The sequence below is a fragment of the Phalangium opilio genome, unplaced genomic scaffold (assembly GCF_054372755.1).
Source record: "Phalangium opilio isolate 3A_F unplaced genomic scaffold, DU_Popi_V2 ptg000091l_1, whole genome shotgun sequence".
In the NCBI taxonomy this organism is placed as follows: domain Eukaryota; kingdom Metazoa; phylum Arthropoda; class Arachnida; order Opiliones; family Phalangiidae; genus Phalangium; species Phalangium opilio.
Window position 1 is genome coordinate 488441 of NW_028324196.1, and position 24538 is coordinate 512978.

A 24538-nucleotide genomic window follows, 5' to 3' on the forward strand; every position below is an offset into this window, starting at 1 on the left:
TGCCTTAGACCACTCGGCCATCCTGACACGCTTTTAAATGTTTTCCTGGAAAATGAAGCTATAGTACCACCCCGAAAAACCTCTCGGAATTCTATGCTCAATAAATTACTCAATTGCTGCCATACTAGAGAAGCCTTTCCTGAGTATTAGATAAATGTTATTAAAATGAAACAATTCATTGTCAGAAGTGGGGTTCGAACCCACGCCCTCATACGAGGATCAGAGCTTAAATCTGACGCCTTAGACCACTCGGCCATCCTGACACGCTTTGAAACGTTTTCCTAGAAAATGAAGCTATAGTACCACTCCTAAATAACTCTCGGAATTCTATGCTCCATAAAGCCACTCACTTGTTGTCATATTAGAGAAGCCTTTCTTGAGCATATGATACGTGTTAGTAAAGTAAAACAAATCGTTGTCAGAAGTGGGGTTCGAACCCAATCCCTCATACGAGGATCAGAGCTTAAATCTGACGCCTTAGACCACTGGGCCATCCTGACACGCTTTTTAACGTTTTCCTTGAAAATGAAGCTAAAGTACCACCCCTAAATAACTCTCGGAATTCTATGCTCCATAAAGCCACTCACTTTTTGCCATACTAGAGAGGCCTTTTCTGATCATGAGATCCATGTTATTAAAATGAAACAATTCGCTGTCAGAAGTGGGGTTCGAACCCACGCCCTCATACTAGGATCAGAGCTGAAATCTGACGCCTTAGACTACTCGGCCATCCTGACACGCTTCGAAGCGTTTTCCTTGAAAATGCAGCTATAGTACCACCCCGAAAAACCTCTCGAAATTCTATGCTTAATAAATTACTCAATTGTTGCCATACTAGAGAAGTCTTTCCTGAGTATTAGATTTATGTTATTAAAATGAAACAATTCATTGTCAGAAGTGGGGTTCGAACCCACGCCCTCGTACGAGGATCAGAGCTTAAATCTGACGCCTTAGACCACTCGGCCATCCTGACACGCTTTTAAACGTTTTCCTGGAAAATGAAGCTATAGTACCACCCCTAAATAACTCTCGGAATTCTATGCTCCATAAAGCCACTCACTTTTTGCCATACTAGAGAGGCCTTTTCTGATCATGAGATCCATGTTATTAAAATGAAACAACTAGCTGTCAGAAGTGGGGTCCGAACCCAAGCCCTCATTCGAGGATCAGAGCTTAAATCTGACGCCTTAGACCACTCGGCCATCCTGACACGCTTTTAAACGTTTTCCTGGAAAATGAAGCTATAGTACCACCCCGAAAAACCTCTCGCAATTCTATGCTCAATAAATTACTCAATTGCTGCCATACTAGAGAAGCCTTTCCTGAGTATTAGATATATGTTATTAAAATGAAACAATTCATTGTCAGAAGTGGGGTTCGAACCCACGCCCTCTTACGAGGATCAGAGCTTAAATCTGACGCCTTAGACCACTCGGCCATCCTGACACGCTTTGAAACGTTTTCCTACAAAAGAAGCTATAGTACCACTCCTAAATAACTCTCGGAATTCTATGCTCCATAAAGCCACTCACTTGTTGTCATATTAGAGAAGCCTTTCTTGAGCATGGGATACGTGTTAGTAAAGTAAAACAAATCGTTGTCAGAAGTGGGGTTCGAACCCAATCCCTCATACGATGATCAGAGCTTAAATCTGACGCCTTAGACCACTCGGCCATCCTGACACGCTTTTTAACGTTTTCCTTGAAAATGAAGCTATAGTACCACCCCGAAAAACCTCTCGGAATTCTATGCTCAATAAATTACTCAATTGCTGCCATACTAGAGAAGCCTTTCCTGAGTATTAGATTTATGTTATTAAAATGAAACAATTCATTGTCAGAAGTGGGGTTCGAACCCACGCCCTCATACGAGGATCAGAGCTTAAATCTGACGCCTTAGACCACTCGGCCATCCTGACACGCTTTGAAACGTTTTCCTAGAAAATGAAGCTATAGTACCACTCCTAAATAACTCGGAATTCTATGCTCCATAAAGCCACTCACTTGTTGTCATATTAGAGAAGCCTTTCTTGAGCATATGATACGTGTTAGTAAAGTAAAACAAATCGTTGTCAGAAGTGGGGTTCGAACCCAATCCCTCATACGATGATCAGAGCTTAAATCTGACGCCTTAGACCACTCGGCCATCCTGACACGCTTTTTAACGTTTTCCTTGAAAATGAAGCTATAGTACCACCCCTAAATAACTCTCGGAATTCTATGCTCCATAAAGCCACTCACTTTTTGCCATACTAGAGAGGCCTTTTCTGATCATGAGATCCATGTTTTTAAAATGAAACAATTCGCTGTCAGAAGTGGGGTTCGAACCCACGCCCTCATACTAGGACCAGAGCTGAAATCTGACGCCTTAGACTACTCGGCCATCCTGACACGCTTTGAAGCGTTTTCCTTGAAAATGCAGCTATAGTACCACCCCGAAAAACCTCTCGAAATTCTATGCTCAATAAATTACTCAATTGTTGCCATACTAGAGAAGCCTTTCCTGAGTATTAGATTTATGTTATTAAAATGAAACAATTCATTGTCAGAAGTGGGGTTCGAACCCACGCCCTCATACTAGGATCAGAGCTGAAATCTGACGCCTTAGACTACTCGGCCATCCTGACACGCTTTGAAGCGTTTTCCTTGAAAATGCAGCTATAGTACCACCCCGAAAAACCTCTCGAAATTCTATGCTCAATAAATTACTCAATTGTTGCCATACTAGAGAAGCCTTTCCTGAGTATTAGATTTATGTTATTAAAATGAAACAATTCATTGTCAGAAGTGGGGTTCGAACCCACGCCCTCGTACGAGGATCAGAGCTTAAATCTGACGCCTTAGACCACTCGGCCATCCTGACACGCTTTTAAACGTTTTCCTGGAAAATGAAGCTATAGTACCACCCCTAAATAACTCTCGGAATTCTATGCTCCATAAAGCTACTCACTTTTTGCCATACTAGAGAGGCCTTTTCTGATCATGAGATCCATGTTATCAAAATGAAACAATTCATTGTCAGAAGTGGGGTTCGAACACACGCCCTCATACGAGGATCAGAGCTTAAATCTGACGCCTTAGACCACTCGGCCATCCTGACACGCTTTGGAACGTTTTCCTAGAAAATGAAGCTATAGTACCACTCCTAAATAACTCTCGGAATTCTATGCTCCATAAAGCCACTCACTTGTTGTCATATTAGAGAAGCCTTTCTTGAGCATGGGATACGTGTTAGTAAAGTAAAACAAATCGTTGTCAGAAGTGGGGTTCGAACCCAATCCCTCATACGATGATCAGAGCTTAAATATGACGCCTTAGACCACTCGGCCATCCTGACACGCTTTTTAACGTTTTCCTTGAAAATGAAGCTATAGTACCACCCCGAAAAACCTCTCGGAATTCTATGCTCAATAAATTACTCAATTGCTGCCATACTAGAGAAGCCTTTCCTGAGTATTAGATATATGTTATTAAAATGAAACAATTCATTGTCAGAAGTGGGGTTCGAACCCACGCCCTCATACGAGGATCAGAGCTAAAATCTGACGCCTTAAACCACTCGGCCATCCTGACACGCTTTTAAACGTTTTCCTGGAAAATGAAGCTATAGTACCACCCCGAAAAACCTCTCGGAATTCTATGCTCAATAAATTACTCAATTGCTGCCATACTAGAGAAGCCTTTCCTGAGTATTAGATATATGTTATTAAAATGAAACAATTCACTGTCAGAAGTGGGGTTCGAACCCACGCCCTCATACGAGGATCAGAGCTTAAATCTGACGCCTTAGACCACTCGGCCATCCTGACACGCTTTGAAACGTTTTCCTAGAAAATGAAGCTATAGTACCACTCCTAAATAACTCTCGGAATTCTATGCTCCATAAAGCCACTCACTTGTTGTCATATTAGAGAAGCCTTTCTTGAGCATATGATACGTGTTAGTAAAGTAAAACAAATCGTTGTCAGAAGTGGGGTTCGAACCCAATCCCTCATACGAGGATCAGAGCTTAAATCTGACGCCTTAGACCACTCGGCCATCCTGACACGCTTTTTAACGTTTTCCTTGAAAATGAAGCTAAAGTACCACCCCTAAATAACTCTCGGAATTCTATGCTCCATAAAGCCACTCACTTTTTGCCATACTAGAGAGGCCTTTTCTGATCATGAGATCCATGTTATTAAAATGAAACAATACATTGTCAGAAGTGGGGTTCGAACCCACGCCCTCATACGAGGATCAGAGCTTAAATCTGACGCCTTAGACCACTCGGCCATCCTGACACGTTTTTAAACGTTTTCCTTGAAATGAAGCTATAGTACCACCCCTAAATAACTCTCGGAATTCTATGCTCCATAAAGCCACTCACTTTTTGCCATTCTAGAGAGGCCTTTTCTGATCATGAGATCCATGTTATTAAAACGAAACAATTCGCTGTCAGAAGTGGGGCTCGAACCCACGCCCTCATACGAGGATCAGAGCTTAAATCTGACGCCTTAGACCACTCGGCCATCATGACACGCTTTGAAGCGTTTTCCTTGAAAATGCAGCTATAGTACCACCCCGAAAACCCTCTCGAAATTCTATGCTCAATAAAATACTCAATTGTTGCCATACTAGAGAACCCTTTCCTGAGTATTAGATATATGTTATTAAAATGAAACAATTCATTGTCAGAAGTGGGGTTCGAACCCACGCCCTCATACGATGATCAGAGCTTAAATCTGACGCCTTAGACCACTCGGCCATCCTGACACGCTTTTTAACGTTTTCCTTGAAAATGAAGCTATAGTACCACCCCGAAAAACCTCTCGGAATTCTATGCTCAATAAATTACTCAATTGCTGCCATACTAGAGAAGCCTTTCCTGAGTATTAGATATATGTTATTAAAATGAAACAATTCATTGTCAGAAGTGGGGTTCGAACCCACGCCCTCATACGAGGAGCAGAGCTTAAATCTGACGCCTTAGACCACTCGGCCTTCCTGACACGCTTTTAAACGTTTTCCTGGAAAATGAAGCTATAGTACCACCCCTAAATAACTCTCGGAATTCAATGCTCCATAAAGCCACTCACTTGTTGTCATATTAGAGAAACCTTTCGTGAGCATGGGATACATGTTAGTAAAGAAAAACAAATCATTGTCAGAAGTGGGGTTCGAACCCACGCCCTCATACGAGGATCAGAGCTTAAATCTGACGCCTTAGACCACTCGGCCATCCTGACACGCTTTGAAACGTTTTCCTAGAAAATGAAGCTATAGTACCACTCCTAAATAACTCTCGGAATTCTATGCTCCATAAAGCCACTCACTTGTTGTCATATTAGAGAAGCCTTTCTTGAGCATGGGATACGTGTTAGTAAAGTAAAACAAATCGTTGTCAGAAGTGGGGTTCGAACCCACGCCCTCATACGAGGATCAGAGCTTAAATCTGACGCCTTAGACCACTCGGCCATCCTGACACGCTTTTTAACGTTTTCCTTGAAAAAGAAGCTATAGTACCACCCCGAAATAACTCTCGGAAATCTATGCTCCATAAAGCCACTCACTTTTTGCCATACTAGAGAGGCCTTTTCTGACCATTAGATCCATGTTATTAAAATGAAACAATTCATTGTCAGAAGTGGGGTTCGAACCCACGCCCTCATACGAGGATCAGAGCTTAAATCTGACGCCTTAGACCGCTCGGCCATCCTGACACGCTTTGAAACGTTTTCCTAGAAAATGAAGCTATAGTACCACTCCTTAATAACTCTCGGAATTCTATGCTCAATAAATTACTCAATTGTTGCCATACTAGAGAAGCCTTTCCTGAGTATTAGATATATGTTATTAAAATGAAACAATTCATTGTCAGAAGTGGGGTTCGAACCCACGCCCTCATACGAGGATCAGAGCTTAAATCTGACGCCTTAGACCACTCGGCCATCCTGACACGCTTTGAAACGTTTTCCTAGAAAATGAAGCTATAGTACCACTCCTAAATAACTCTCGGAATTCTATGCTCAATAAATTACTCAATTGTTGCCATACTAGAGAAGCCTTTTCTGATCATGAGATCCATGTTATTAAAATGAAACAATTCGCTGTCAGAAGTGGGGTTCGAACCCACGCCCTCATACGAGGATCAGAGCTTAAATCTGACGCCTTAGACCACTCGGCCATCCTGACACGCTTTGAAGAGTTTTCCTTGAAAATGCAGCTATAGTACCACCCCGAAAACCCTCTCGAAATTCTATGCTCAATAAATTACTCAATTGTTGCCATACTAGAGAAGCCTTTCCTGAGTATTAGATATATGTTATTAAAATGAAACAATTCATTGTCAGAAGTGGGGTTCTAACCCACGCCCTCATACGAGGATCAGAGCTTAAATCTGACGCCTTAGACCACTCGGCCGTCCTGACACGCTCTTAAACGTTTTCCTGGAAAATGAAGCTATAGTACCACCCCTAAATAACTCTCGGAATTCTATGCTCCATAAAGCCACTCACTTGTTGTCATATTAGAGAAGCCTTTCGTGAGCATGGGATACATGTTAGTAAAGTAAAACAAATCATTGTCCGAAGTGGGGTTCGAACCCACGCCCTCATACGAGGATCAGAGCTTAAATCTGACGCCTTAGACCACTCGGCCGTCCTGACACGCTCTTAAACGTTTTCCTGGAAAATGAAGCTATAGTACCACCCCTAAATAACTCTCGGAATTCTATGCTCCATAAAGCCACTCACTTGTTGTCATATTAGAGAAGCCTTTCGTGAGCATGGGATACATGTTAGTAAAGTAAAACAAATCATTGTCAGAAGTGGGGTTCGAACCCACGCCCTCATACGAGGATCAGAGCTTAAATCTGACGCCTTAGACCACTCGGCCATCCTGACACGCTTTGAAACGTTTTCCTAGAAAATGAAGCTATAGTACCACTCCTAAATAACTCTCGGAATTCTATGCTCCATAAAGCCACTCACTTGTTGTCATATTAGAGAAGCCTTTCTTGAGCATATGATACGTGTTAGTAAAGTAAAACAAATCGTTGTCAGAAGTAAGGTTTGAACCCAATCCCTCATACGAGGATCAGAGCTTAAATCTGACGCCTTAGACCACTCGGCCATCCTGACACGCTTTTTAACGTTTTCCTTGAAAATGAAGCTAAAGTACCACCCCTAAATAACTCTCGGAATTCTATGCTCCATAAAGCCACTCACTTTTTGCCATACTAGAGAGGCCTTTTCTGATCATGAGATCCATGTTATTAAAATGAAACAACTCGCTGTCAGAAGTGGGGTCCGAACCCAAGCCCTCATACGAGGATCAGAACTTAAATCTGACGCCTTAGACCACTCGGCCATCCTGACACGCTTTGAAACGTTTTCCTAGAAAATGAAGCTATAGTACCACTCCTAAATAACTCTCGGAATTCTATGCTCCATAAAGCCACTCACTTGTTGCCATACTAGAGAAGCCTTTCCTGAGTATTAGATATATGTTATTAAAATGAAACAATTCATTGTCAGAAGTGGGGTTCGAACCCACGCCCTCATACGAGGATCAGAGCTTAAATCTGACGCCTTAGACCACTCGGCCATCCTGACACGCTTTTAAAAGTTTTCCTTGAAATGAAGCTATAGTACCACCCCTAAATAACTCTCGGAATTCTATGCTCCATAAAGCCACTCACTTGTTGTCATATTAGAGAAGCCTTTCGTGAGCATGGGATACATGTTAGTAAAGTAAAACAAATCATTGTCAGAAGTGGGGTTCGAACCCACGCCCTCATACGAGGATCAGAGCTTAAATCTGACGCCTTAGACCACTCGGCCATCCTGACACGCTTTGAAACGTTTTCCTAGAAAATGAAGCTATAGTACCACTCCTAAATAACTCTCGGAATTCTATGCTCCATAAAGCCACTCACTTGTTGTCATATTAGAGAAGCCTTTCTTGAGCATATGATACGTGTTAGTAAAGTAAAACAAATCGTTGTCAGAAGTGGGGTTCGAACCCAATCCCTCATACGATGATCAGAGCTTAAATCTGACGCCTTAGACCACTCGGCCATCCTGACACGCTTTTTAACGTTTTCCTTGAAAAGAAGCTATAGTACCACCCCGAAAAACCTCTCGGAATTCTATGCTCAATAAATTACTCAATTGCTGCCATACTAGAGAAGCCTTTCCTGAGTATTAGATATATGTTATTAAATTGAAACAATTCATTGTCAGAAGTGGGGTTCGAACCCACGCCCTCATACGAGGATCAGAGCTTAAATCTGACGCCTTAAACCACTCGGCCATCCTGACACGCTTTTAAACGTTTTCCTGGAAAATGAAGCTATAGTACCACCCCGAAAAACCTCTCGGAATTCTATGCTCAATAAATTACTCAATTGCTGCCATACTAGAGAAGCCTTTCCTGAGTATTAGATATATGTTATTAAAATGAAACAATTCATTGTCAGAAGTGGGGTTCGAACCCACGCCCTCATACGAGGATCAGAGCTTAAATCTGGCGCCTTAGACCACACGGCCATCCTGACACGCTTTGAAACGTTTTCCTAGAAAATGAAGCTATAGTACCACTCCTAAATAACTCTCGGAACTCTATGCTCCATAAAGCCACTCACTTGTTGTCATATTAGAGAAGCCTTTCTTGAGCATATGATACGTGTTAGTAAAGTAAAACAAATCGTTGTCAGAAGTGGGGTTTAAACCCAATCCCTCATACGAGGATCAGAGCTTAAATCTGACGCCTTAGACCACTCGGCCATCCTGACACGCTTTTTAACGTTTTCCTTGAAAATGAAGCTAAAGTACCACCCCTAAATAACTCTCGGAATTCTATGCTCCATAAAGCCACTCACTTTTTGCCATACTAGAGAGGCCTTTTCTGATCATGAGATCCATGTTATTAAAATGAAACAACTCGCTGTCAGAAGTGGGGTCCGAACCCAAGCCCTCATACGAGGATCAGAACTTAAATCTGATGCCTTAGACCACTCGGCCATCCTGACACGCTTTGAAACGTTTTCCTAGAAAATGAAGCTATAGTACCACTCCTAAATAACTCTCGGAATTCTATGCTCCATAAAGCCACTCACTTGTTGCCATACTAGAGAAGCCTTTCCTGAGTATTAGATATATGTTATTAAAATGAAACAATTCATTGTCAGAAGTGGGGTTCGAACCCACGCCCTCATACGAGGATCAGAGCTTAAATCTGACGCCTTAGACCACTCGGCCATCCTGACACGCTTTTAAACGTTTTCCTTGAAATGAAGCTATAGTACCACCCCTAAATAACTCTCGGAATTCTATGCTCCATAAAGCCACTCACTTGTTGTCATATTAGAGAAGCCTTTCGTGAGCATGGGATACATGTTAGTAAAGTAAAACAAATCATTGCCAGAAGTGGGGTTCGAACCCACGCCCTCATACGAGGATCAGAGCTTAAATCTGACGCCTTAGACCACTCGGCCATCCTGACACGCTTTGAAACGTTTTCCTAGAAAATGAAGCTATAGTACCACTCCTAAATAACTCTCGGAATTCTATGCTCCATAAAGCCACTCACTTGTTGTCATATTAGAGAAGCCTTTCTTGAGCATATGATACGTGTTAGTAAAGTAAAACAAATCGTTGTCAGAAGTGGGGTTCGAACCCAATCCCTCATACGATGATCAGAGCTTAAATCTGACGCCTTAGACCACTCGGCCATCCTGACACGCTTTTTAACGTTTTCCTTGAAAATGAAGCTATAGTACCACCCCGAAAAACCTCTCGGAATTCTATGCTCAATAAATTACTCAATTGCTGCCATACTAGAGAAGCCTTTCCTGAGTATTAGATATATGTTATTAAATTGAAACAATTCATTGTCAGAAGTGGGGTTCGAACCCACGCCCTCATACGAGGATCAGAGCTTAAATCTGACGCCTTAAACCACTCGGCCATCCTGACACGCTTTTAAACGTTTTCCTGGAAAATGAAGCTATAGTACCACCCCGAAAAACCTCTCGGAATTCTATGCTCAATAAATTACTCAATTGCTGCCATACTAGAGAAGCCTTTCCTGAGTATTAGATATATGTTATTAAAATGAAACAATTCATTGTCAGAAGTGGGGTTCGAACCCACGCCCTCATACGAGGATCAGAGCTTAAATCTGACGCCTTAGACCACTCGGCCATCCTGACACGCTTTGAAACGTTTTCCTAGAAAATGAAGCTATAGTACCACTCCTAAATAACTCTCGGAATTCTATGCTTCATAAAGCCACTCACTTGTTGTCATATTAGAGAAGCCTTTCTTGAGCATATGATACGTGTTAGTAAAGTAAAACAAATCGTTGTCAGAAGTGGGGTTTGAACCCAATCCCTCATACGAGGATCAGAGCTTAAATCTGACGCCTTAGACCACTCGGCCATCCTGACACGCTTTTTAACGTTTTCCTTGAAAATGAAGCTAAAGTACCACCCCTAAATAACTCTCGGAATTCTATGCTCCATAAAGCCACTCACTTTTTGCCATACTAGAGAGGCCTTTTCTGATCATGAGATCCATGTTATTAAAATGAAACAACTCGCTGTCAGAAGTGGGGTCCGAACCCAAGCCCTCATACGAGGATCAGAACTTAAATCTGACGCCTTAGACCACTCGGCCATCCTGACACGCTTTTAAGCGTTTTGCTTGAAATAGAAGCTATAGTACCACCCCGAAAAACCTCTCGAAATTCTATGCTCAATAAATTACTCAATTGTTGCCATACTAGAGAAGCCTTTCCTGAGTATTAGATATATGTTATTAAAATGAAACAATTCATTGTCAGAAGTGGGGTTCGAACCCACGCCCTCATACGAGGATCAGAGCTTAAATCTGACGCCTTAGACCACTCGGCCATCCTGACACGCTTTGAAACGTTTTCCTAGAAAATGAAGCTATAGTACCACCCCTAAATAACTCTCGGAATTCTATGCTCCATAAAGCCACTCACTTGTTGTCATATTAGAGAAGCCTTTCGTGAGCATGGGATACATGTTAGTAAAGTAAAACAAATCATTGCCAGAAGTGGGGTTCGAACCCACGCCCTCATACGAGGATCAGAGCTTAAATCTGACGCCTTAGACCACTCGGCCATCCTGACACGCTTTGAAACGTTTTCCTAGAAAATGAAGCTATAGTACCACTCCTAAATAACTCTCGGAATTCTATGCTCCATAAAGCCACTCACTTGTTGTCATATTAGAGAAGCCTTTCTTGAGCATATGATACGTGTTAGTAAAGTAAAACAAATCGTTGTCAGAAGTGGGGTTCGAACCCAATCCCTCATACGATGATCAGAGCTTAAATCTGACGCCTTAGACCACTCGGCCATCCTGACACGCTTTTTAACGTTTTCCTTGAAAATGAAGCTATAGTACCACCCCGAAAAACCTCTCGGAATTCTATGCTCAATAAATTACTCAATTGCTGCCATACTAGAGAAGCCTTTCCTGAGTATTAGATATATGTTATTAAATTGAAACAATTCATTGTCAGAAGTGGGGTTCGAACCCACGCCCTCATACGAGGATCAGAGCTTAAATCTGACGCCTTAAACCACTCGGCCATCCTGACACGCTTTTAAACGTTTTCCTGGAAAATGAAGCTATAGTACCACCCCGAAAAACCTCTCGGAATTCTATGCTCAATAAATTACTCAATTGCTGCCATACTAGAGAAGCCTTTCCTGAGTATTAGATATATGTTATTAAAATGAAACAATTCATTGTCAGAAGTGGGGTTCGAACCCACGCCCTCATACGAGGATCAGAGCTTAAATCTGACGCCTTAGACCACTCGGCCATCCTGACACGCTTTGAAACGTTTTCCTAGAAAATGAAGCTATAGTACCACTCCTAAATAACTCTCGGAATTCTATGCTCCATAAAGCCACTCACTTGTTGTCATATTAGAGAAGCCTTTCTTGAGCATATGATACGTGTTAGTAAAGTAAAACAAATCGTTGTCAGAAGTGGGGTTTGAACCCAATCCCTCATACGAGGATCAGAGCTTAAATCTGACGCCTTAGACCACTCGGCCATCCTGACACGCTTTTTAACGTTTTCCTTGAAAATGAAGCTAAAGTACCACCCCTAAATAACTCTCGGAATTCTATGCTCCATAAAGCCACTCACTTTTTGCCATACTAGAGAGGCCTTTTCTGATCATGAGATCCATGTTATTAAAATGAAACAACTCGCTGTCAGAAGTGGGGTCCGAACCCAAGCCCTCATACGAGGATCAGAACTTAAATCTGACGCCTTAGACCACTCGGCCATCCTGACACGCTTTTAAGCGTTTTCCTTGAAATAGAAGCTATAGTACCACCCCGAAAAACCTCTCGAAATTCTATGCTCAATAAATTACTCAATTGTTGCCATACTAGAGAAGCCTTTCCTGAGTATTAGATATATGTTATTAAAATGAAACAATTCATTGTCAGAAGTGGGGTTCGAACCCACGCCCTCATACGAGGATCAGAGCTTAAATCTGACGCCTTAGACCACTCGGCCATCCTGACACGCTTTGAAACGTTTTCCTAGAAAATGAAGCTATAGTACCACTCCTAAATAACTCTCGGAATTCTATGCTCCATAAAGCCACTCACTTGTTGCCATACTAGAGAAGCCTTTCCTGAGTATTAGATATATGTTATTAAAATGAAACAATTCATTGTCAGAAGTGGGGTTCGAACCCACGCCCTCATACGAGTATCAGAGCTTAAGTCTGACGCCTTAGACCACTCGGCCATCCTGACACGCTTTTAAACGTTTTCCTTGAAATGAAGCTATAGTACCACCCCTAAATAACTCTCGGAATTCTATGCTCCATAAAGCCACTCACTTTTTGCCATACTAGAGAGGCCTTTTCTGATCATGAGATCCATGTTATTAAAATGAAACAACTCGGTGTCAGAAGTGGGGTCCGAACCCAAGCCCTCATACGAGGATCAGAACTTAAATCTGACGCCTTAGACCACTCGGCCATCCTGACACGCTTTGAAACGTTTTCCTAGAAAATGAAGCTATAGTACCACTCCTAAATAACTCTCGGAATTCTATGCTCCATAAAGCCACTCACTTGTTGTCATATTAGAGAAGCCTTTCTTGAGCATATGATACGTGTTAGTAAAGTAAAACAAATCGTTGTCAGAAGTGGGGTTCGAACCCAATCCCTCATACGAGGATCAGAGCTTAAATCTGACGCCTTAGACCACTCGGCCATCCTGACACGCTTTTTAACGTTTTCCTTGAAAATGAAGCTAAAGTACCACCCCTAAATAACTCTCGGAATTCTATGCTCCATAAAGCCACTCACTTTTTGCCATACTAGAGAGGCCTTTTCTGATCATGAGATCCATGTTATTAAAATGAAACAACTCGCTGTCAGAAGTGGGGTCCGAACCCAAGCCCTCATACGAGGATCAGAGCTTAAATCTGACGCCTTAGACCACTCGGCCATCCTGACACGCTTTGAAGCGTTTTCCGTGAAAATGCAGCTATAGTACCGGCCCGAAAACCCTCTCGAAATTCTATGCTCAATAAATTACTCAATTGTTGCCATACAAGAGAAGCCTTTCCTGAGTATTAGATATATGTTATTAAAATGAAACAATTCATTGTCAGAAGTGGGGTTCGAACTCACGCCCTCATACGAGGATCAGAGCTTAAATCTGACGCCTTAGACCACTCGGCCATCCTGACACGCTTTTAAACGTTTTCCTGGAAAATGAAGCTATAGTACCACCCCTAAATAACTCTCGGAATTCTATGCTCCATAAAGCCACTCACTTTTTGCCATACTAGAGAGGCCTTTTCTGATCATGAGATCCATGTTATTAAAATGAAACAATTCGCTGTCAGAAGTGGGGTTCGAACCCTAGCCCTCATTCGAGGATCAGAACTTAAATCTGACGCCTTAGACCACTCGGCCATCCTGACACGCTTTGAAGCGTTTTCCTTGAAAATGAAGCTGTAGTACCACCCCGAAAAACCTCTCGGAATTCTATGCTCTATAAATTACTCAATTGCTGCCATACTAGAGAAGCCTTTCCTGAGTATTAGATATATGTTATTAAAATGAAACAATTCATTGTCAGAAGTGGGGTTCGAACCCACGCCCTCATACGAGGATCAGAGCTTAAATCTGACGCCTTAGACCACTCGGCCATCCTGACACGCTTTGAAACGTTTTCCTAGAAAATGAAGCTATAGTACCACTCCTAAATAACTCGGAATTCTATGCTCCATAAGGCCACTCACTTGTTGTCATATTAGAGAAGCCTTTCTTGAGCATGGGATACGTGTTAGTAAAGTAAAACAAATCGTTGTCAGAAGTGGGGTTCGAACCCACGCCCTCATACGAGGATCAGAGCTTAAATCTGACGCCTTAGACCACTCGGCCACCCTGACACGCTTTTTAACGTTTTCCTTGAAAATGAAGCTATAGTACCACCCCTAAATAACTCTCGGAATTCTATGCTCCATAAAGCCACTCACTTTTTGCCATACTAGAGAGGCCTTTTCTGATCATGAGATCCATGTTATTAAAATGAAACAATTCGCTGTAAGAAGTGGGGTTCGAACCCACGCCCTCATACGAGGATCAGAGCTTAAATCTGACGCCTTAGACCACTCGGCCATCCTGACACGCTTTGAAGCGTTTTCCGTGAAAATGCAGCTATAGTACCGGCCCGAAAACCCTCTCGAAATTCTATGCTCAATAAATTACTCAATTGTTGCCATACAAGAGAAGCCTTTCCTGAGTATTAGATATATGTTATTAAAATGAAACAATTCATTGTCAGAAGTGGGGTTCGAACTCACGCCCTCATACGAGGATCAGAGCTTAAATCTGACGCCTTAGACCACTCGGCCATCCTGACACGCTTTTAAACGTTTTCCTGGAAAATGAAGCTATAGTACCACCCCTAAATAACTCTCGGAATTCTATGCTCCATAAAGCCACTCACTTTTTGCCATACTAGAGAGGCCTTTTCTGATCATGAGATCCATGTTATTAAAATGAAACAATTCGCTGTCAGAAGTGGGGTTCGAACCCTAGCCCTCATTCGAGGATCAGAACTTAAATCTGACGCCTTAGACCACTCGGCCATCCTGACACGCTTTGAAGCGTTTTCCTTGAATAGTAGCTATAGTACCACCCCGAAAAACCTCTCGGAATTCTATGCTCAATAAATTACTCAATTGCTGCCATACTAGAGAAGCCTTTCCTGAGTATTAGATATATGTTATTAAAACGAAACAATTCATTGTAAGAAGTGGGATTCGAACCCACGCCCTCATACGAGGATCAGAGCTTAAATCTGACGCCATAGACCACTCGGCCATCCTGACACGCTTTGAAGCGTTTTCCTTGAAAATGCAGCTATAGTACCACCCCGAAAACCCTCTCGAAATTCTATGCTCAATAAAATACTCAATTGTTGCCATACTAGAGAAGCCTTTCCTGAGTATTAGATATATGTTATTAAAATGAAACAATTCATTGTCAGAAGTGGGGTTCGAACCCACGCCCTCATACGATGATCAGAGCTTAAATCTGACGCCTTAGACCACTCGGCCATCCTGACACGCTTTTTAACGTTTTCCTTGAAAATGAAGCTATAGTACCACCCCGATAAACCTCTCGGAATTCTATGCTCAATAAATTACTCAATTGCTGCCATACTAGAGAAGCCTTTCCTGAGTATTAGATATATGTTATTAAAATGAAACAATTCATTGTCAGAAGAGGGGTTCGAACCCACGCCCTCATACGAGGATCAGAGCTTAAATCTGACGCCTTAGACCACTCGGCCATCCTGACACGCTTTGAAACGTTTTCCTAGAAAATGAAGCTATAGTACCACTCCTAAATAACTCTCGGAATTCTATGCTCCATAAAGCCACTCACTTGTTGTCATATTAGAGAAGCCTTTCTTGAGCATATGATACGTGTTAGTAAAGTAAAACAAATCGTTGTCAGAAGTGGGGTTCGAACCCAATCCCTCATACGAGGATCAGAGATTAAATCTGACGCCTTAGACCACTCGGCCATCCTGACACGCTTTTTAACGTTTTCCTTGAAAATGAAGCTAAAGTACCACCCCTAAATAACTCTCGGAATTCTAGCTCCATAAAGCCACTCACTTTTTGCCATACTAGAGAGGCCTTTTCTGATCATGAGATCCATGTTATTAAAATGAAACAACTCGCTGTCAGAAGTGGGGTCCGAACCCAAGCCCTCATACGAGGATCAGAACTTAAATCTGACGCCTTAGACCACTCGTCCATCCTGACACGCTTTTAAGCGTTTTCCTTGAAATAGAAGCTATAGTACCACCCCGAAAAACCTCTCGAAATTCTATGCTCAATAAATTACTCAATTGTTGCCATACTAGAGAAGCCTTTCCTGAGTATTAGATATATGTTATTAAAATGAAACATTTCATTGTCAGAAGTGGGGTTCGAACCCACGCCCTCATACGAGGATCAGAGCTTAAATCTGACGCCTTAGACCACTCGGCCATCCTGACACGCTTTTAAACGTTTTCCTGGAAAATGAAGCTATAGTACCACCCCTAAATAACTCTCGGAATTCTATGCTCCATAAAGCCACTCACTTGTTGTCATATTAGAGAAGCCTTTCGTGAGCATGGGATACATGTTAGTAAAGTAAAACAAATCATTGTCAGAAGTGGGGTTCGAACCCACGCCCTCATACGAGGATCAGAGCTTAAATCTGACGCCTTAGACCACTCGGCCATCCTGACACGCTTTGAAACGTTTTCCTAGAAAATGAAGCTATAGTACCACTCCTAAATAACTCTCGGAATTCTATGCTCCATAAAGCCACTCACTTGTTGTCATATTAGAGAAGCCTTTCTTGAGCATATGATACGTGTTAGTAAAGTAAAACAAATCGTTGTCAGAAGTGGGGTTCGAACTCAATCCCTCATACGATGATCAGAGCTTAAATCCGACGCCTTAGACCACTCGGCCATCCTGACACGCTTTTTAACGTTTTCCTTGAAAATGAAGCTATAGTACCACCCCGAAAAACCTCTCGGAATTCTATGCTCAATAAATTACTCAATTGCTGCCATACTAGAGAAGCCTTTCCTGAGTATTAGATATATGTTATTAAAATGAAACAATTCATTGTCAGAAGTGGGGTTCGAACCCACGCCCTCATACGAGGATCAGAGCTTAAATCTGACGCCTTAAACCACTCGGCCATCCTGACACGCTTTTAAACGTTTTCCTGGAAAATGAACCTATAGTACCACCCCGAAAAACCTCTCGGAATTCTATGCTCAATAAATTACTCAATTGCTGCCATACTAGAGAAGCCTTTCCTGAGTATTAGATATATGTTATTAAAATGAAACAATTCATTGTCAGAAGTGGGGTTCGAACCCACGCCCTCATACGAGGATCAGAGCTTAAATCTGACGCCTTAGACCACTCGGCCATCCTGACACGCTTTGAAACGTTTTCCTAGAAAATGAAGCTATAGTACCACTCCTAAATAACTCTCGGAATTCTATGCTCCATAAAGCCACTCACTTGCTGCCATACTAGAGAAGCCTTTCCTGAGTATTAGATATATGTTATTAAAATGAAACAATTCATTGTCAGAAGTGGGGTTCGAACCCACGCCCTCATACGAGGATCAGAGCTTAAATCTGACGCCTTAGACCACTCGGCCATTTTGACACGCTTTGAAGCGTTTTCCTTGAAAATGAAGCTGTAGTACCACCCCGAAAAACCTCTCGGAATTCTATGCTCTATAAATTACTCAATTGCTGCCATACTAGAGAAGCCTTTCCTGAGTATTAGATATATGTTATTAAAATGAAACAATTCATTGTCAGAAGTGGGGTTCGAACCCACGCCCTCATACGAGGATCAGAGCTTAAATCTGACGCCTTAGACCACTCGGCCATCCTGACACGCTTTGAAACGTTTTCCTAGAAAATGAAGCTATAGTACCACTCCTAAATAACTCGGAATTCTATGCTCCATAAAGCCACTCACTTGTTGTCATATTAGAGAAGCCTTTCTTGAGCATGTGATACGTGTTAGTAAAGTAAAACAAATCGTTGTCAGAAGTGGGGTTCGAACCCACGCCCTCATACGAGGATCAGAGCTTAAATCTGACGCCTTAGACCACTCGGCCACCCTGACACGCTTCTTAACGTTTTTCTTGAAAATGAAGCTATAGTACCACCCCTAAATAACTCTCGGAATTCTATGCTCCATAAAGCCACTCACTTTTTGCCATACTTGAGAGGCCTTTTCTGATCATGAGATCCATGTTATTAAAATGAAACAATTCGCTGTCAGAAGTGGGGTTCGAACCCACGCCCTCATACGAGGATCAGAGCTTAAATCTGACGCCTTAGACCACTCGGCCATCCTGACACGCTTTGAAGCGTTTTCCGTGAAAATGCAGCTATAGTACCGGCCCGAAAACCCTCTCGAAATTCTATGCTCAATAAATTACTCAATTGTTGCCATACAAGAGAAGCCTTTCCTGAGTATTAGATATATGTTATTAAAATGAAACAATTCATTGTCAGAAGTGGGGTTCGAACTCACGCCCTCATACGAGGATCAGAGCTTAAATCTGACGCCTTAGACCACTCGGCCATCCTGACACGCTTTTAAACGTTTTCCTGGAAAATGAAGCTATAGTACCACCCCTAAATAACTCTCGGAATTCTATGCTCCATAAAGCCACTCACTTTTTGCCATACTAGAGAGGCCTTTTCTGATCATGAGATCCATGTTATTAAAATGAAACAATTCGCTGTCAGAAGTGGGGTTCGAACCCTAGCCCTCATTCGAGGATCAGAACTTAAATCTGACGCCTTAGACCACTCGGCCATCCTGACACGCTTTGAAGCGTTTTCCTTGAATAGTAGCTATAGTACCACCCCGAAAAACCTCTCGGAATTCTATGCTCAATAAATTACTCAATTGCTGCCATACTAGAGAAGCCTTTCCTGAGTATTAGATATATGTTATTAAAACGAAACAATTCATTGTAAGAAGTGGGATTCGAACCCACGCCCTCATACGAGGATCAGAGCTTAAATCTGACGCCATAGACCACTCGGCCATCCTGACACGCTTTGAAGCGTTTTCCTTGAAAATGCAGCTATAGTACCACCCCGAAAACCCTCTCGAAATTCTATGCTCAATAAAATACTCAATTGTTGCCATACTAGAGAAGCCTTTCCTGAGTATTAGATATATGTTATTAAAATGAAACAATTCATTGTCAGAAGTGGGGTTCGAACCCACGCCCTCATACGATGATCAGTGCTTAAATCTGACGCCTTAGACCACTCGGCCATCCTGACACGCTTTTTAACGTTTTCCTTGAAAATGAAGCTATAGTACCACCCCCGATAAACCTCTCGGAATTCTATGCTCAATAAATTACTCAATTGCTGCCATACTAGAGAAGCCTTTCCTGAGTATTAGATATATGTTATTAAAATGAAACAATTCATTGTCAGAAGTGGGGTTCGAACCCACGCCCTCATACGAGGATCAGAGCTTAAATCTGACGCCTTAGACCACTCGGCCATCCTGACACGCTTTGAAACGTTTTCCTAGAAAATGAAGCTATAGTACCACTCCTAAATAACTCTCGGAATTCTATGCTCCATAAAGCCACTCACTTGTTGTCATATTAGAGAAGCCTTTCTTGAGCATATGATACGTGTTAGTAAAGTAAAACAAATCGTTGTCAGAAGTGGGGTTCGAACCCAATCCCTCATACGAGGATCAGAGATTAAATCTGACGCCTTAGACCACTCGGCCATCCTGACACGCTTTTTAACGTTTTCCTTGAAAATGAAGCTAAAGTACCACCCCTAAATAACTCTCGGAATTCTAGCTCCATAAAGCCACTCACTTTTTGCCATACTAGAGAGGCCTTTTCTGATCATGAGATCCATGTTATTAAAATGAAACAACTCGCTGTCAGAAGTGGGGTCCGAACCCAAGCCCTCATACGAGGATCAGAACTTAAATCTGACGCCTTAGACCACTCGTCCATCCTGACACGCTTTTAAGCGTTTTCCTTGAAATAGAAGCTATAGTACCACCCCGAAAAACCTCTCGAAATTCTATGCTCAATAAATTACTCAATTGTTGCCATACTAGAGAAGCCTTTCCTGAGTATTAGATATATGTTATTAAAATGAAACATTTCATTGTCAGAAGTGGGGTTCGAACCCACGCCCTCATACGAGGATCAGAGCTTAAATCTGACGCCTTAGACCACTCGGCCATCCTGACACGCTTTTAAACGTTTTCCTGGAAAATGAAGCTATAGTACCACCCCTAAATAACTCTCGGAATTCTATGCTCCATAAAGCCACTCACTTGTTGTCATATTAGAGAAGCCTTTCGTGAGCATGGGATACATGTTAGTAAAGTAAAACAAATCATTGTCAGAAGTGGGGTTCGAACCCACGCCCTCATACGAGGATCAGAGCTTAAATCTGACGCCTTAGACCACTCGGCCATCCTGACACGCTTTGAAACGTTTTCCTAGAAAATGAAGCTATAGTACCACTCCTAAATAACTCTCGGAATTCTATGCTCCATAAAGCCACTCACTTGTTGTCATATTAGAGAAGCCTTTCTTGAGCATATGATACGTGTTAGTAAAGTAAAACAAATCGTTGTCAGAAGTGGGGTTCGAACCCAATCCCTCATACGAGGATCAGAGATTAAATCTGACGCCTTAGACCACTCGGCCATCCTGACACGCTTTTTAACGTTTTCCTTGAAAATGAAGCTAAAGTACCACCCCTAAATAACTCTCGGAATTCTAGCTCCATAAAGCCACTCACTTTTTGCCATACTAGAGAGGCCTTTTCTGATCATGAGATCCATGTTATTAAAATGAAACAACTCGCTGTCAGAAGTGGGGTCCGAACCCAAGCCCTCATACGAGGATCAGAACTTAAATCTGACGCCTTAGACCACTCGTCCATCCTGACACGCTTTTAAGCGTTTTCCTTGAAATAGAAGCTATAGTACCACCCCGAAAAACCTCTCGAAATTCTATGCTCAATAAATTACTCAATTGTTGCCATACTAGAGAAGCCTTTCCTGAGTATTAGATATATGTTATTAAAATGAAACATTTCATTGTCAGAAGTGGGGTTCGAACCCACGCCCTCATACGAGGATCAGAGCTTAAATCTGACGCCTTAGACCACTCGGCCATCCTGACACGCTTTTAAACGTTTTCCTGGAAAATGAAGCTATAGTACCACCCCTAAATAACTCTCGGAATTCTATGCTCCATAAAGCCACTCACTTGTTGTCATATTAGAGAAGCCTTTCGTGAGCATGGGATACATGTTAGTAAAGTAAAACAAATCATTGTCAGAAGTGGGGTTCGAACCCACGCCCTCATACGAGGATCAGAGCTTAAATCTGACGCCTTAGACCACTCGGCCATCCTGACACGCTTTGAAACGTTTTCCTAGAAAATGAAGCTATAGTACCACTCCTAAATAACTCTCGGAATTCTATGCTCCATAAAGCCACTCACTTGTTGTCATATTAGAGAAGCCTTTCTTGAGCATATGATACGTGTTAGTAAAGTAAAACAAATCGTTGTCAGAAGTGGGGTTCGAACTCAATCCCTCATACGATGATCAGAGCTTAAATCCGACGCCTTAGACCACTCGGCCATCCTGACACGCTTTTTAACGTTTTCCTTGAAAATGAAGCTATAGTACCACCCCGAAAAACCTCTCGGAATTCTATGCTCAATAAATTACTCAATTGCTGCCATACTAGAGAAGCCTTTCCTGAGTATTAGATATATGTTATTAAAATGAAACAATTCATTGTCAGAAGTGGGGTTCGAACCCACGCCCTCATACGAGGATCAGAGCTTAAATCTGACGCCTTAGACCACTCGGCCATCCTGACACGCTTTGAAACGTTTTCCTAGAAAATGAAGCTATAGTACCACTCCTAAATAACTCTCGGAATTCTATGCTCCATAAAGCCACTCACTTGCTGCCATACTAGAGAAGCCTTTCCTGAGTATTAGATATATGTTATTAAAATGAAACAATTCATTGTCAGAAGTGGGGTTCGAACCCACGCCCTCATACGAGGATCAGAGCTTAAATCTGACGCCTTAGACCACTCGGCCATCCTGACACGCTTTGAAGCGTTTTCCTTGAAAATGAAGCTGTAGTACCACCCCGAAAAACCTCTCGGAATTCTATGCTCTATAAATTACTCAATTGCTGCCATACTAGAGAAGCCTTTCCTGAGTATTAGATATATGTTATTAAAATGAAACAATTCATTGTCAGAAGTGGGGTTCGAACCCACGCCCTCATACGAGGATCAGAGCTTAAATCTGACGCCTTAGACCACTCGGCCATCCTGACACGCTTTGAAACGTTTTCCTAGAAAATGAAGCTATAGTACCACTCCTAAATAACTCGGAATTCTATGCTCCATAAAGCCACTCACTTGTTGTCATATTAGAGAAGCCTTTCTTGAGCATGTGATACGTGTTAGTAAAGTAAAACAAATCGTTGTCAGAAGTGGGGTTCGAACCCACGCCCTCATACGAGGATCAGAGCTTAAATCTGACGCCTTAGACCACTCGGCCACCCTGACACGCTTTTTAACGTTTTTCTTGAAAATGAAGCTATAGTACCACCCCTAAATAACTCTCGGAATTCTATGCTCCATAAAGCCACTCACTTTTTGCCATACTTGAGAGGCCTTTTCTGATCATGAGATCCATGTTATTAAAATGAAACAATTCGCTGTCAGAAGTGGGGTTCGAACCCACGCCCTCATACGAGGATCAGAGCTTAAATCTGACGCCTTAGACCACTCGGCCATCCTGACACGCTTTGAAGCGTTTTCCGTGAAAATGCAGCTATAGTACCACCCCGAAAACCCTCTCGAAACTCTATGCTCAATAAATTACCCAATTGTTGCCATACTAGAGAAGCCTTTCCTGAGTATTAGATATATGTTTTTAAAATGAAACAATTCATTGTCAGAAGTGGGGTTCGAACTCACGCCCTCATACGAGGATCAGAGCTTAAATCTGACGCCTTAGACCACTCGGCCATCCTGACACGCTTTTAAACGTTTTCCTGGAAAATGAAGCTATAGTACCACCCCTAAATAACTCTCGGAATTCTATGCTCCATAAAGCCACTCACTTGTTGTCATATTAGAGAAGCCTTTCGTGAGCATGGGATACATGTTAGTAAAGTAAAACAAATCATTGTCCGAAGTGGGGTTCGAACCCACGCCCTCATACGAGGATCAGAGCTTAAATCTGACGCCTTAGACCACTCGGCCATCCTGACACGCTCTTTAACGTGTTCCTTGAAAATGAAGCTATAGTACTACCCCTTAAAACCTCTCGGAATTCTATGCTCAATAAACCACTCACTTGTTACCATACTAGAGAAGCCTTTCCTGAGTATTAGATATATGTTATTAAAATGAAACAATTCATTGTCAGAAGTGGGGTTCGAACCCACGCCCTCATACGAGAATCAGAGCTTAAATCTGACGCCTTAGACCACTCGGCCATCCTGACACGCTTTGAAACGTTTTCCTAGAAAATGAAGCTATAGTACCACTCCTAAATAACTCTCGGAATTCTATGCTCCATAAAGCCACTCACTTTTTGCCATACTAGAGAGGCCTTTTCTGACCATGAGATCCATGTTATTAAAATGAAACAATTCATTGTCAGAAGTGGGGTTCGAACCCACGCCCTCATACGAGGATCAGAGCTTATATCTGACGCCTTAGACCACTCGGCCATCCTGACACGCTTTGAAGCGTTTTCCTTGAAAATGCAGCTATAGTACCACCCCGAAAAACCTCTCGAAATTCTATGCTCAATAAATTACTCAATTGTTGCCATACTAGAGAAGCCTTTCCTGAGTATTAGATATATGTTATTAAAATGAAACAATTCATTGTCAGAAGTGGGGTTCGAACCCACGCCCTCATACGAGGATCAGAGCTTAAATCTGACGCCTTAGACCACTCGGCCATCCTGACACGCTTTGAAACGTTTTCCTAGAAAATGAAGCTATAGTACCACTCCTAAATAACTCTCGGAATTCTATGCTCCATAAAGCCACTCACTTTTTGCCATAGTAGAGAGGCCTTTTCTGACCATGAGATCCATGTTATTAAAATGAAACAATTCATTGTCAGAAGTGGGGTTCGAACCCACGCCCTCATACGAGGATCAGAGCTTATATCTGACGCCTTAGACCACTCGGCCATCCTGACACGCTTTGAAGCGTTTTCCTTGAAAATGCAGCTATAGTACCACACCGAAAAACCTCTCGAAATTCTATGCTCAATAAATTACTCAATTGTTGCCATACTAGAGAAGCCTTTCCTGAGTATTAGATATATGTTATTAAAATGAAACAATTCATTGTCAGAA

The 24538-nt window shown here is 42.1% G+C and overlaps 59 non-coding genes across 59 annotated transcripts; all 59 read right to left on the minus strand.

Annotated features, from left to right (window-relative positions):
• Nucleotides 1-179: 179 nt before the first annotated feature.
• Nucleotides 180-263, minus strand: TRNAL-UAA (transfer RNA leucine (anticodon UAA)). The gene has a single exon. It is a non-coding gene; the product is annotated as a tRNA-Leu (tRNA).
• A 626-nt stretch (nt 264-889) lies between these two features.
• Nucleotides 890-973, minus strand: TRNAL-UAA (transfer RNA leucine (anticodon UAA)). The gene has a single exon. It is a non-coding gene; the product is annotated as a tRNA-Leu (tRNA).
• A 389-nt stretch (nt 974-1362) lies between these two features.
• Nucleotides 1363-1446, minus strand: TRNAL-UAA (transfer RNA leucine (anticodon UAA)). Its single transcript has one exon. It is a non-coding gene; the product is annotated as a tRNA-Leu (tRNA).
• Nucleotides 1447-1834: 388 nt separating this feature from the next.
• On the minus strand, nt 1835-1918 carry TRNAL-UAA (transfer RNA leucine (anticodon UAA)). Its single transcript has one exon. It is a non-coding gene; the product is annotated as a tRNA-Leu (tRNA).
• Nucleotides 1919-2778: 860 nt separating this feature from the next.
• Nucleotides 2779-2862, minus strand: TRNAL-UAA (transfer RNA leucine (anticodon UAA)). Its single transcript has one exon. It is a non-coding gene; the product is annotated as a tRNA-Leu (tRNA).
• Nucleotides 2863-3724: 862 nt separating this feature from the next.
• On the minus strand, nt 3725-3808 carry TRNAL-UAA (transfer RNA leucine (anticodon UAA)). The gene has a single exon. It is a non-coding gene; the product is annotated as a tRNA-Leu (tRNA).
• A 390-nt stretch (nt 3809-4198) lies between these two features.
• TRNAL-UAA (transfer RNA leucine (anticodon UAA)) lies at nt 4199-4282 on the minus strand. The gene has a single exon. It is a non-coding gene; the product is annotated as a tRNA-Leu (tRNA).
• A 152-nt stretch (nt 4283-4434) lies between these two features.
• On the minus strand, nt 4435-4518 carry TRNAL-UAA (transfer RNA leucine (anticodon UAA)). The gene has a single exon. It is a non-coding gene; the product is annotated as a tRNA-Leu (tRNA).
• Nucleotides 4519-4670: 152 nt separating this feature from the next.
• TRNAL-UAA (transfer RNA leucine (anticodon UAA)) lies at nt 4671-4754 on the minus strand. The gene has a single exon. It is a non-coding gene; the product is annotated as a tRNA-Leu (tRNA).
• Nucleotides 4755-5143: 389 nt separating this feature from the next.
• TRNAL-UAA (transfer RNA leucine (anticodon UAA)) lies at nt 5144-5227 on the minus strand. Its single transcript has one exon. It is a non-coding gene; the product is annotated as a tRNA-Leu (tRNA).
• Nucleotides 5228-5380: 153 nt separating this feature from the next.
• On the minus strand, nt 5381-5464 carry TRNAL-UAA (transfer RNA leucine (anticodon UAA)). Its single transcript has one exon. It is a non-coding gene; the product is annotated as a tRNA-Leu (tRNA).
• A 153-nt stretch (nt 5465-5617) lies between these two features.
• Nucleotides 5618-5701, minus strand: TRNAL-UAA (transfer RNA leucine (anticodon UAA)). Its single transcript has one exon. It is a non-coding gene; the product is annotated as a tRNA-Leu (tRNA).
• Nucleotides 5702-5853: 152 nt separating this feature from the next.
• TRNAL-UAA (transfer RNA leucine (anticodon UAA)) lies at nt 5854-5937 on the minus strand. The gene has a single exon. It is a non-coding gene; the product is annotated as a tRNA-Leu (tRNA).
• Nucleotides 5938-6089: 152 nt separating this feature from the next.
• Nucleotides 6090-6173, minus strand: TRNAL-UAA (transfer RNA leucine (anticodon UAA)). Its single transcript has one exon. It is a non-coding gene; the product is annotated as a tRNA-Leu (tRNA).
• A 626-nt stretch (nt 6174-6799) lies between these two features.
• Nucleotides 6800-6883, minus strand: TRNAL-UAA (transfer RNA leucine (anticodon UAA)). Its single transcript has one exon. It is a non-coding gene; the product is annotated as a tRNA-Leu (tRNA).
• A 627-nt stretch (nt 6884-7510) lies between these two features.
• TRNAL-UAA (transfer RNA leucine (anticodon UAA)) lies at nt 7511-7594 on the minus strand. Its single transcript has one exon. It is a non-coding gene; the product is annotated as a tRNA-Leu (tRNA).
• Nucleotides 7595-7746: 152 nt separating this feature from the next.
• Nucleotides 7747-7830, minus strand: TRNAL-UAA (transfer RNA leucine (anticodon UAA)). Its single transcript has one exon. It is a non-coding gene; the product is annotated as a tRNA-Leu (tRNA).
• Nucleotides 7831-8218: 388 nt separating this feature from the next.
• Nucleotides 8219-8302, minus strand: TRNAL-UAA (transfer RNA leucine (anticodon UAA)). Its single transcript has one exon. It is a non-coding gene; the product is annotated as a tRNA-Leu (tRNA).
• Nucleotides 8303-9165: 863 nt separating this feature from the next.
• Nucleotides 9166-9249, minus strand: TRNAL-UAA (transfer RNA leucine (anticodon UAA)). Its single transcript has one exon. It is a non-coding gene; the product is annotated as a tRNA-Leu (tRNA).
• A 152-nt stretch (nt 9250-9401) lies between these two features.
• TRNAL-UAA (transfer RNA leucine (anticodon UAA)) lies at nt 9402-9485 on the minus strand. Its single transcript has one exon. It is a non-coding gene; the product is annotated as a tRNA-Leu (tRNA).
• Nucleotides 9486-9874: 389 nt separating this feature from the next.
• TRNAL-UAA (transfer RNA leucine (anticodon UAA)) lies at nt 9875-9958 on the minus strand. Its single transcript has one exon. It is a non-coding gene; the product is annotated as a tRNA-Leu (tRNA).
• Nucleotides 9959-10110: 152 nt separating this feature from the next.
• Nucleotides 10111-10194, minus strand: TRNAL-UAA (transfer RNA leucine (anticodon UAA)). Its single transcript has one exon. It is a non-coding gene; the product is annotated as a tRNA-Leu (tRNA).
• A 626-nt stretch (nt 10195-10820) lies between these two features.
• On the minus strand, nt 10821-10904 carry TRNAL-UAA (transfer RNA leucine (anticodon UAA)). The gene has a single exon. It is a non-coding gene; the product is annotated as a tRNA-Leu (tRNA).
• A 153-nt stretch (nt 10905-11057) lies between these two features.
• Nucleotides 11058-11141, minus strand: TRNAL-UAA (transfer RNA leucine (anticodon UAA)). Its single transcript has one exon. It is a non-coding gene; the product is annotated as a tRNA-Leu (tRNA).
• Nucleotides 11142-11530: 389 nt separating this feature from the next.
• Nucleotides 11531-11614, minus strand: TRNAL-UAA (transfer RNA leucine (anticodon UAA)). The gene has a single exon. It is a non-coding gene; the product is annotated as a tRNA-Leu (tRNA).
• Nucleotides 11615-11766: 152 nt separating this feature from the next.
• TRNAL-UAA (transfer RNA leucine (anticodon UAA)) lies at nt 11767-11850 on the minus strand. Its single transcript has one exon. It is a non-coding gene; the product is annotated as a tRNA-Leu (tRNA).
• A 626-nt stretch (nt 11851-12476) lies between these two features.
• On the minus strand, nt 12477-12560 carry TRNAL-UAA (transfer RNA leucine (anticodon UAA)). Its single transcript has one exon. It is a non-coding gene; the product is annotated as a tRNA-Leu (tRNA).
• A 153-nt stretch (nt 12561-12713) lies between these two features.
• Nucleotides 12714-12797, minus strand: TRNAL-UAA (transfer RNA leucine (anticodon UAA)). Its single transcript has one exon. It is a non-coding gene; the product is annotated as a tRNA-Leu (tRNA).
• Nucleotides 12798-13659: 862 nt separating this feature from the next.
• TRNAL-UAA (transfer RNA leucine (anticodon UAA)) lies at nt 13660-13743 on the minus strand. The gene has a single exon. It is a non-coding gene; the product is annotated as a tRNA-Leu (tRNA).
• Nucleotides 13744-14132: 389 nt separating this feature from the next.
• TRNAL-UAA (transfer RNA leucine (anticodon UAA)) lies at nt 14133-14216 on the minus strand. The gene has a single exon. It is a non-coding gene; the product is annotated as a tRNA-Leu (tRNA).
• A 151-nt stretch (nt 14217-14367) lies between these two features.
• TRNAL-UAA (transfer RNA leucine (anticodon UAA)) lies at nt 14368-14451 on the minus strand. Its single transcript has one exon. It is a non-coding gene; the product is annotated as a tRNA-Leu (tRNA).
• A 389-nt stretch (nt 14452-14840) lies between these two features.
• On the minus strand, nt 14841-14924 carry TRNAL-UAA (transfer RNA leucine (anticodon UAA)). Its single transcript has one exon. It is a non-coding gene; the product is annotated as a tRNA-Leu (tRNA).
• Nucleotides 14925-15548: 624 nt separating this feature from the next.
• On the minus strand, nt 15549-15632 carry TRNAL-UAA (transfer RNA leucine (anticodon UAA)). Its single transcript has one exon. It is a non-coding gene; the product is annotated as a tRNA-Leu (tRNA).
• Nucleotides 15633-15784: 152 nt separating this feature from the next.
• Nucleotides 15785-15868, minus strand: TRNAL-UAA (transfer RNA leucine (anticodon UAA)). Its single transcript has one exon. It is a non-coding gene; the product is annotated as a tRNA-Leu (tRNA).
• Nucleotides 15869-16493: 625 nt separating this feature from the next.
• TRNAL-UAA (transfer RNA leucine (anticodon UAA)) lies at nt 16494-16577 on the minus strand. Its single transcript has one exon. It is a non-coding gene; the product is annotated as a tRNA-Leu (tRNA).
• A 153-nt stretch (nt 16578-16730) lies between these two features.
• Nucleotides 16731-16814, minus strand: TRNAL-UAA (transfer RNA leucine (anticodon UAA)). The gene has a single exon. It is a non-coding gene; the product is annotated as a tRNA-Leu (tRNA).
• Nucleotides 16815-17203: 389 nt separating this feature from the next.
• Nucleotides 17204-17287, minus strand: TRNAL-UAA (transfer RNA leucine (anticodon UAA)). Its single transcript has one exon. It is a non-coding gene; the product is annotated as a tRNA-Leu (tRNA).
• A 152-nt stretch (nt 17288-17439) lies between these two features.
• TRNAL-UAA (transfer RNA leucine (anticodon UAA)) lies at nt 17440-17523 on the minus strand. Its single transcript has one exon. It is a non-coding gene; the product is annotated as a tRNA-Leu (tRNA).
• A 153-nt stretch (nt 17524-17676) lies between these two features.
• TRNAL-UAA (transfer RNA leucine (anticodon UAA)) lies at nt 17677-17760 on the minus strand. The gene has a single exon. It is a non-coding gene; the product is annotated as a tRNA-Leu (tRNA).
• Nucleotides 17761-17912: 152 nt separating this feature from the next.
• TRNAL-UAA (transfer RNA leucine (anticodon UAA)) lies at nt 17913-17996 on the minus strand. Its single transcript has one exon. It is a non-coding gene; the product is annotated as a tRNA-Leu (tRNA).
• Nucleotides 17997-18147: 151 nt separating this feature from the next.
• On the minus strand, nt 18148-18231 carry TRNAL-UAA (transfer RNA leucine (anticodon UAA)). The gene has a single exon. It is a non-coding gene; the product is annotated as a tRNA-Leu (tRNA).
• Nucleotides 18232-18384: 153 nt separating this feature from the next.
• Nucleotides 18385-18468, minus strand: TRNAL-UAA (transfer RNA leucine (anticodon UAA)). Its single transcript has one exon. It is a non-coding gene; the product is annotated as a tRNA-Leu (tRNA).
• A 152-nt stretch (nt 18469-18620) lies between these two features.
• Nucleotides 18621-18704, minus strand: TRNAL-UAA (transfer RNA leucine (anticodon UAA)). Its single transcript has one exon. It is a non-coding gene; the product is annotated as a tRNA-Leu (tRNA).
• An 861-nt stretch (nt 18705-19565) lies between these two features.
• On the minus strand, nt 19566-19649 carry TRNAL-UAA (transfer RNA leucine (anticodon UAA)). Its single transcript has one exon. It is a non-coding gene; the product is annotated as a tRNA-Leu (tRNA).
• A 625-nt stretch (nt 19650-20274) lies between these two features.
• On the minus strand, nt 20275-20358 carry TRNAL-UAA (transfer RNA leucine (anticodon UAA)). The gene has a single exon. It is a non-coding gene; the product is annotated as a tRNA-Leu (tRNA).
• A 153-nt stretch (nt 20359-20511) lies between these two features.
• Nucleotides 20512-20595, minus strand: TRNAL-UAA (transfer RNA leucine (anticodon UAA)). Its single transcript has one exon. It is a non-coding gene; the product is annotated as a tRNA-Leu (tRNA).
• A 625-nt stretch (nt 20596-21220) lies between these two features.
• Nucleotides 21221-21304, minus strand: TRNAL-UAA (transfer RNA leucine (anticodon UAA)). Its single transcript has one exon. It is a non-coding gene; the product is annotated as a tRNA-Leu (tRNA).
• Nucleotides 21305-21457: 153 nt separating this feature from the next.
• TRNAL-UAA (transfer RNA leucine (anticodon UAA)) lies at nt 21458-21541 on the minus strand. Its single transcript has one exon. It is a non-coding gene; the product is annotated as a tRNA-Leu (tRNA).
• Nucleotides 21542-21930: 389 nt separating this feature from the next.
• TRNAL-UAA (transfer RNA leucine (anticodon UAA)) lies at nt 21931-22014 on the minus strand. Its single transcript has one exon. It is a non-coding gene; the product is annotated as a tRNA-Leu (tRNA).
• A 153-nt stretch (nt 22015-22167) lies between these two features.
• On the minus strand, nt 22168-22251 carry TRNAL-UAA (transfer RNA leucine (anticodon UAA)). The gene has a single exon. It is a non-coding gene; the product is annotated as a tRNA-Leu (tRNA).
• Nucleotides 22252-22403: 152 nt separating this feature from the next.
• Nucleotides 22404-22487, minus strand: TRNAL-UAA (transfer RNA leucine (anticodon UAA)). Its single transcript has one exon. It is a non-coding gene; the product is annotated as a tRNA-Leu (tRNA).
• Nucleotides 22488-22638: 151 nt separating this feature from the next.
• Nucleotides 22639-22722, minus strand: TRNAL-UAA (transfer RNA leucine (anticodon UAA)). The gene has a single exon. It is a non-coding gene; the product is annotated as a tRNA-Leu (tRNA).
• Nucleotides 22723-22875: 153 nt separating this feature from the next.
• On the minus strand, nt 22876-22959 carry TRNAL-UAA (transfer RNA leucine (anticodon UAA)). The gene has a single exon. It is a non-coding gene; the product is annotated as a tRNA-Leu (tRNA).
• Nucleotides 22960-23111: 152 nt separating this feature from the next.
• Nucleotides 23112-23195, minus strand: TRNAL-UAA (transfer RNA leucine (anticodon UAA)). Its single transcript has one exon. It is a non-coding gene; the product is annotated as a tRNA-Leu (tRNA).
• A 153-nt stretch (nt 23196-23348) lies between these two features.
• On the minus strand, nt 23349-23432 carry TRNAL-UAA (transfer RNA leucine (anticodon UAA)). Its single transcript has one exon. It is a non-coding gene; the product is annotated as a tRNA-Leu (tRNA).
• Nucleotides 23433-23584: 152 nt separating this feature from the next.
• Nucleotides 23585-23668, minus strand: TRNAL-UAA (transfer RNA leucine (anticodon UAA)). Its single transcript has one exon. It is a non-coding gene; the product is annotated as a tRNA-Leu (tRNA).
• A 153-nt stretch (nt 23669-23821) lies between these two features.
• On the minus strand, nt 23822-23905 carry TRNAL-UAA (transfer RNA leucine (anticodon UAA)). The gene has a single exon. It is a non-coding gene; the product is annotated as a tRNA-Leu (tRNA).
• A 152-nt stretch (nt 23906-24057) lies between these two features.
• Nucleotides 24058-24141, minus strand: TRNAL-UAA (transfer RNA leucine (anticodon UAA)). Its single transcript has one exon. It is a non-coding gene; the product is annotated as a tRNA-Leu (tRNA).
• Nucleotides 24142-24294: 153 nt separating this feature from the next.
• TRNAL-UAA (transfer RNA leucine (anticodon UAA)) lies at nt 24295-24378 on the minus strand. Its single transcript has one exon. It is a non-coding gene; the product is annotated as a tRNA-Leu (tRNA).
• Between the last annotated feature and the right edge of the window lie 160 nt (nt 24379-24538).